We start from the raw sequence: 8,277 nt of genomic DNA, 5'->3' as shown, positions 1-8,277 counted from the left end.
ATAAAGGAAGCGCTCCCGAGGACACATGGGAATTATCGTCAAGCCAGTTTTCATCATGCTCATATGATTCACGTTCGTTACTTTGATAATTTGATATGTGGGTGGACCGGTGCTTGGGTACTGCCCTTCCTTGGACAAGCATCCCACTTATGATTAACCCCCCTCGCAAGCATCCGCACCTACAAAAGAAGAATTAAGGTAAACCTAACCATAGCATGAAACATATGGATCCAAATCAGTCCCTTACGAAGCAACACATAAACTAGGGTTTAAGCTTCTGTCACTCTAGCAACCCATCATCTACTTATTACTTCCCAATGCCTTCCCCTAGACCCAAGCAATGATGAAGTGTCATGTAGTCGACGTTCACATAACACCACTAGAGGAAAGACAACATACATCTCATCAAAATATTGAACAAATACCAAATTCACATAACTACTTATAGCAAGACTTCTCCCATGTCCTCAGGAACAAATGTAACTACTCACAAATCATATTCATGTTCATAATTAGAGGGGTATTAATATGCATAAAGGATCTGAACATATAATATTCCACCGAATAAACCAACTAGAATCAACTACAAGGAGTAATCAACACTACTAACAACCCACAGGTACAAATCTGAGGTTTTGAGACAAAGATCGGATACAAGAGATTAAGTAGGGTTTGAGAGGAGAAGGTGCTGTTGAATATGTTGATGGAGATTGACCCCCTCCCAATGAGAGGATCGATGGTGATGGCGATGGTGACGATTTCCCCCTCCCAGAGGGATGTTTCCCTGGCAGAACAGCTCCGCCGGAGCCCTAGATTGGTTCTGCCAAGGTTCCACCTCGAGACGGGGGCGCTTCGTCCCGAAAGCTTCCTTCTTATTTCTTCCACGGCAAAAGACACCTTATACCAAAAGATGGGCATCGGGGGCCTGCGAGGTGGCCCATGAGGCAGGGGGCATGCCCAGGGGGTAGGGCACACCCCCACCCTCGCGGACGGTGGCTGGCTCCCCTCTGGTGCTTTCTTCACCCAATATTTTTAATATATTCTAAAACTGACTTTCGTGGAGTTTAAGGACTTTTGGAGTTGTGCAGAATAGGTCTCCAATATTTGCTCCTTTTCTAGCCGAGAATTCCAGCTGCCGGCATTCTCCCTCTTCATGTAAACCTTGTAAAATAAGAGAGAAAAGGCATAAGTATTGTGGCATAATATGTAATAACAGCCCATAATGCAATAAATATCGATATAAAAGCATGATGCAAAATGTACGTATCAACTCCCCCAAGCTTAGTCCTTGCTTGTCCTCAAGCGGAAGCCGATATCGAAAAATATGTCCACATGTTTAGAGATAGAGGTGTAGATAAAATAAAATACGGACATGAGGGCATCATGATCATTCTTAGACTAGCGACATATATAAATATATATGTATATTGTCATATGATTTCTTATGCTAAAGTAACAATCTATTCACAAAGTAAAGTATGAATCAAAAACTTCATTGAAAACTAACAAACTATAATCTCAGTCACTAAAGCAATTGCAATTTATCATAACATCGGAAAGAGTTAATATAAGAGCTTTTCAGCAAGTCCACATACTCAACTATCATTTAGTCTTTCACAATTGCTAACAATCACGCAATACTTATGGGTATGAAGCTTTAATCGGACACAAAGAAAGATAGGGGCTGATAGTTTTGCCTCCCAACCTTTTACCTCAAGGGTAATGTCAATAATAATATTTTATGAAAGCCCACATCCAATTAGCTATATATATTAGGATCTTTCCAACACATAGTGCTTGCCAAAGGATAAAATGTAAAAAGGAAAGGTGAAGATCACCATGACTCTTGTATAAAGTATAGGACAAAAATAAAAGATGGGCCCTTCACAGAGGGAAGCAGGGGTTGTCATGTGCTTTTATGGTTGGATGCACAAAATCTTAATGCAAAAGAATGTCACTTTATATTGCCACTTGTGATAGGGACCTTTATTATGCAGTCCGTCGCTTTTATTTCTTCCATATCACAAGATCGTATAAAGCTTATTTTCTTCACACTAATAGATCATACATATTTAGAGAGCAATTTTTTATTGCTTGCAACAATGACAACTTACTTGAAGGATCTTACTCAATCCATAGGTAGATATGGTGGAGTCTCATGGCAAAATTGGGTTTAAGGATATTTGGAAGCACAAGTAGTATCTCTACTTGGTGCAAAGAATTTGGCTAGCATGAGGGGGACAGGCAAGCTCAACATGTTGGATGATCCATGACAATATAATTTATTTCGGATATAAGAAAGAATAACCCATTATGTTGTCTTCCTTGTCCAACATCAAATTTAATGAGTGCCCACAATCATAAAAGATGTCCAAGGTAGTATATTTATATGTGATAACCTCTCTTTCTTTATTACTTCCTATTAATTGCAACGATGAACAAAACTATGTTTGTCAACTCTTAACAACTTTTATTCATCATACTCTTTATATGTGAACTCATTACTCTCCATAAGATCAATATGATCTCTTTATTTCTTTGTATTCTTTCTCTTTTTTTCGTTATTCCCTCAGGATCATAGCAAGATAACCAAGCCCTTGACTCAATACTAATCTTTATTATATATAGCTCATGGACTCGATTACATAGATAAGGATCAACACTTAAAACTCAAAGCTAGATCATACTAAACTTTATTCTACTAGATGAAGATATAATCAAAAGGATCGAACTAAGAAAAATAGTAAAGATAGAAGTGTGATGGTGATACGATACCGGGGCACTCGCCCAAGCTTGGCAGTTTCCAAGGGGAGTGCCCATACCCATGTGTTTATGTCTCTTTCTTCGGAGGTGGTGATGTGATATTCTTGGCGATGATGCCCCTTAGGATATGATTCTCTTCCTCGAGCTTATTGACTTGCTGCTTGAGGTCCATTATTTCCTTGCGGAGCTTACCCTTGAAGGCTAAAGCTCCTTGCACCCATGGGTGTTGCATAGCTGTGGGAGAACAAGTAACATTCTTTTTCAAATTTTATAAGAAAGAAATCTAACATTGGGAGGAATGACCGAGGTTGGAATTGCTGAGCTCTAAAGTTCCTTCGTCGTAAATCTGGCTTGGAGACGGGAGGTAACTTATTGTTCTTCCTCCATGGCATCTATCCTTTTCAAGCCGGCCTCCATCTCTTCCTTAGTTGATGGGCCAAAGTGATCGGCATCGCTATTTGCTTTTGGCCACGGTGTCGGGTGAGATACCTGGCTCTCCCCAACTGACTCTTGAGAAGACATCTTGATCTAAATCTGCAGCAGAGACAGCTCAAAACAAGAACAGAGGATATTTGTGTGGTATGGTGGTCAAAACCTTTGGGAGATTATATAATGAATTTTTACCGACCAAAAGAAGTATCGTGCAAGAAAACGTAGTCCGGAGGGCACACGAGGTGCCCACGAGGTAGGGGCGCACCCAGGGGGTAGGGCGCGTCCTCCACCCTCGTGGATGCCTCGTGTCCTTTCTGGACTACTTCTTATTTTCCTATTTTCTTAAATATTCCAAAATGGAGAAAAAATGCCATTTGAACTGTTTTGGAGTCGGTTTACTTACCGTACCACATACCTATTCCTTTTCGGAGTCTGAAACATTCTGGAAAGTGTCTCTTATGTACTCCTCCGGGGTTACGGTATCAATAAAATTGGTTTCAACATTTATACGATTACCTGAGATATAATGTTTGATTCTTTGACCATTCACCACCCTCGGATTTGTGCCTTTGAAGTTGTTGATTTTTATGGCACCAGAACGATAGACCTCCTCGATAACGTAAGGACCTTCCCATTTAGAGAGGATTTCTCCTGCAAAAAATCTTAAATGTGATTTGTATAACAAAACATAATCACCTACATTAAACTCAAGCCTTTGTATCCTTTTTTCATGCCATCTTTTAACTTTTTCTTTAAACAGTTTGGCATTCTCATAGGCCTGGGGTCTCCACTCATCAAGTGAGCTAATGTCAAATAGTCTCTTCTCACCAGCAAGTTTGAAATCAAAATTGAGCTCTTTAATGGCCCAATATGCCTTATGTTCTAGTTTGAGAGGTAAGTGACATGCTTTTCCATAAACCATTTTATATGGAGACATACCCATAGGATTTTTATATGCAGTTCTATAGGCCCATAATGCATCATCAAGTTTCTTGGACCAATTCTTTCTAGATCTATTAACAGTCTTTTGGAAAATTAATTTAAGCTCTCTATTACTTGGTTCTACTTGACCACAAGACTATATTTAATTAAAGGTAACCAGAATAACCATCTAGAAAGCAAAAATGTGTGTGTTTGGATAATCTTTCTAGCATTTGATCCATTAAAGGTAAAGGATAATGATCCTTTCTAGTAGCTTTATTTAATTTGCAGAAATCAATTACCATTCTATAACCTGTAACAATTCTTTGTGGGATCAATTCATCTTTATCATTAGGAACAACGGTAATACCTCCCTTCTTAGGAACACAATGGACAGGGCTTACCCACTAACTATCAGCAACAGGATAAATTATACCTGCCTCCAGAAGCTTTAGTATTTCATTTCTTACCACTTCTTTCATCTTAGGATTTAACCGTCGTTGGTGATCAACAACCGTTTTAGCATCTTTCTCCAATTTTATTTTGTGCTGGCATAGAGTGGGACTAATGCCTTTAAGATCATCAAGAGTATATCCAATAGCAGCACGGTGCTTCTTCAGAGTTTTCAATAATCTCTCTTCTTCCTGCCCTGAAAGGTTAGCACTAATAATAACAAGATATATCTTCTTTTCATCAAGATAAGCATATTTAAGAGTATCAGGTAATGGTTTAAGCTCAAACACGGGATCACCCTTGGGTGGAGGAGGATCCCCTAGAATTTCAACAGGCAAGTTGTGTTTCAAAATAGGTCCCTATTTAAAGAATACTTCATCTATTTCCCTTCTTTCATTCATAAACATATCATTTTCATGGTCTAGCAAATATTGTTCTAAAGGATCATTAGGAGGTATGGCAATAGAAGCAAGACCAATAATTTCATCTTTACTAGGCAATTCTTTATCATGGGGTTGTCTATGAAATTTAGCAAAATTAAAATCATGAGACATATCCCCTAAGCCAACAGAAACAATATCCTTTTTGCAGTCTATCTTAGCATTAACAGTATTCAAGAAGGGTCTACCAAATATAATGGGACAAAAGTCATGTTGTGGGGAACCAAGAACAAGAAAATCAGTAGGATATTTAACTTTCCCACACAAGACTTCAACATCTCTAACAATCCCAACTGGTGAAACAGTATCTCTATTGGCAAGCTTAATAGTAACATCAATATCTTCTATCTCAGCAGGTGCAATATCATGCATAATTTCTTTATATGAGGTATGAAGTATTGCACTCGCACTAGCACCCATATCACATAAGCCATGATAACAGTGATCTCCTATTTTAACAGAAACAACAGGCATGCCAACAACAGGTCTATGTTTATCTTTAGTATCAGGTCTAGCAATTCTAGCAGCTTCATCACAGAAGTAAATAACATGCCCATCAATATTATAGAGCAAGAGATCCTTAACCATAGCAATACTAGGTTCAACTTTAATTTGCTCAAAGGGTGTAGGTGTTCTAGTATTACTCTTACGAACCACAGTTGAAGATTTAGCATGATCCTTCATTCTAACAGGAAAAGGTGGTTTCTCAATATAAGCGGTAGGAACAATATGATCAACATTATAAGTGATAGTCTTTTCTTCAACTTTAATAGGTTCAACTACTTTTACTTGAATGGGAGGATGATATTTAAATCACTTATCCTTAGGGAGATCAACATGAGTAGCAAATGATTCACAGAAAGAAGCTACCATCTCAGAGTCAAGTCCATATTTAGTGCTAAATTCACGAAAAGCATTGGTATCCATAAAATATTTAACACAATCAAACTTAGGTGTTATACCTGACTCCTTACCTTTGTTGAGTTCCCAATTTTCAGAGTTGCATTTAATTCTTTCCAATAAATCCCATTTGAATTCAATAGTCTTCATCATAAAAGAACCAGTACAAGAAGTATCGAGCATGGAGCGATTATTAAGAAAAAGCCGAGCATAAATTTTTTCAATAATAATTTCTCTTGAGAGCTCATGATTGGGGCATGAATATAACATTGACTTAAGCCTCCTCCAAGCTTGAGAGATACTTTCTCCTTCGCGAGGCCAAAAATTATATATATAATTACGATCACGATGAACCAGATGCATGGGATAAAACTTCTGATGAAATTCCAATTTCAATCGGTTGTAGTTCCATGATACAATATCATCACATAGCCTAAACCATGTCAATGCCTTTCCCTTTAAATATAAAGGGAAAACCTATCTCTTGGTAACATCCTCGGGCATACCTGCAAGCTTAAATAATCAACAAACTTCATCCACATAGATTAGGTGCATATCGGGATGTAATGTTCCATCTCCTATAAAAGGATTAGCCAGCAATTTCTCTATCATACCCAAAGGAATTTAAAAGTAACCATTTTCAGTAGGTTTAGTAGGTTGAGGAGCAACTCTTTGCTCTACTGGTCGGGGTGAAGATACCCCGAACAAGCCCCTCAAACAATTGTTTTCCATAGTAACAAGTGACAGTAAATTTCAGCACACTATATAATTTTTTCCTTACCAAATTCCACATACCAAAGGCGCTTCACTCCCCGGCAATGGCGCTAGAAAAGAGTCTTGATGACCCACAAGTATAGGGGATCTATCGTAGTCCTTTCGATAAGTAAGAGTGTCGAACCCAGCGAGGAGCAGAAGGAAATGACAAGCAGTTTTCGGTAAGGTATTCTCTGCAAGCACTGAAATTACCGGTAACAGATAGTTTTGTGATAAGGTAATTCGTAACGGGTAACAAGTACCAAAAGTAAACAAGGTTCAGCAAGGTGGCCCAATCCTTTTTGTAACAACGGACAAGCCTGGACAAACTCTTATATAAGGGAAAGCGCTCCCGAGGACACATGGGAATTATCGTCAAGCTAGTTTTCATCATGCTCATATGATTCGCGTTCGTTACTTTGATAATTTGATATGTGGGTGGACCGGTTCTTGTGTACTGCCTTTGCTTGGACAAGCATCCCACTTATGATTAACCCCCGTCGCAAGCATCCGCAACTACGAAAGAAGAATTAAGGTAAACCTAACCATAGCATGGAACATATGGATCCAAATCAGCCCCTTACGAAGCAACGCATAAACTAGGGTTTAAGCTTCCGTCACTCTAGCAACCCATCATCTACTTATTACTTCTCAATGCCTTCCCCTAGGCCCAAACAATGGTGAAGTGTCATGTAGTCGATGTTCACATAACACCACTAGAGGAAAGACAACATACATCTCATTAGAATATCGAACGAATCCCAAATTCACATAACTACTTATAGCAAGACTTCTCCCATGTCATCAGGAACAAACGTAACTTCTCACAAATCATATTCATGTTCATAATCAGAGGGGTATTAATATGCATAAAGGATCTGAACATATAATCTTCCACCGAATAAACCAACTAGCATCAACTACAAGGAGTAATCAACACTACTAGCAACCCACAGGTACCAATCTGAGGTTTTGAGACAAAGACCGGATACAAGGGATGAACTAGGGTTTGAGAGAAGATGGTGCTGGTGAAGATATTGATGGAGATTGACTCCCTCCCAATGAGAGGATCGATGGTGATGCCGATGGTGATGATTTCCCCCTCCAAGAGGGATGTTTCCCTGGCAGAACAGCTCTGCTGGACCCCTAGATTGGTTCCGCCAAGGTTCTGCCTCGAGACGGCGGCGCTTCGTCCCGAAAGCTTCCTTCTTATTTTTTTTCTAGGGTAAAAGACACCTTATACCAAAAGATGGGAATCGGGGGCCTGCCAGGTGGCCCACGAGGTAGGGGTGCACCTAGGGGGGTAGGGCGTGCCCCCACCCTCGTGGACGGTGGCTGGCTCCCCTCTGGTGCTTTCTTTGCCCAATATTTTTAATATATTCCAAAACTGACTTTCGTGGAGTTTCAGGACTTTTGAAGTTGTGCAGAATAGGTCTCTAATATTTGCTCCTTTTACAGCCCAGAATTCCAGCTGCCGTCATTGTCCCTCATCATGTAAACCTTGTAAAATAAGAGAGAAAAGGCATAAGTATTGTGACATAATGTGTAATAACAGCCCATAATGCAATAAATATCGATATAAAAGCATGATACAAAATGGACGTATAAGTCGATG

Source organism: Triticum urartu, chromosome 3A (assembly GCF_056163025.1).
Source record: "Triticum urartu cultivar PI428250 chromosome 3A, HENAU_Tu73, whole genome shotgun sequence".
Lineage (NCBI taxonomy): Eukaryota > Viridiplantae > Streptophyta > Magnoliopsida > Poales > Poaceae > Triticum > Triticum urartu.
The sequence above is the reverse complement of the archived record's forward strand: the minus strand, read 5'-3'. Positions refer to the sequence as shown.